Raw genomic sequence first — 231 nt, 5'->3', positions numbered from 1 at the left:
CTGCTATTCGTTCCATTATCGGTTAACTGTTCTACAATTAATCGTTTCTGTAATAGCTTATTGTTTTTGTTTAATCGATTAAAACTGTTTTGTTAATCGATTATCCTGTTTCTTTTAATCGATTAAGATTGTTCTGCTAATCGATTATCTTCATCCTGTAATTGATTAATTAGGGGTGATTCAGTATAAATTGTTGAGTTTCGAAAAGCGGCTATTCTAACCGCGACACCT

This window comes from Lupinus angustifolius, chromosome LG11, assembly GCF_001865875.1.
Source record: "Lupinus angustifolius cultivar Tanjil chromosome LG11, LupAngTanjil_v1.0, whole genome shotgun sequence".
Lineage (NCBI taxonomy): Eukaryota > Viridiplantae > Streptophyta > Magnoliopsida > Fabales > Fabaceae > Lupinus > Lupinus angustifolius.
This window is presented reverse-complemented; position numbering follows the sequence as displayed.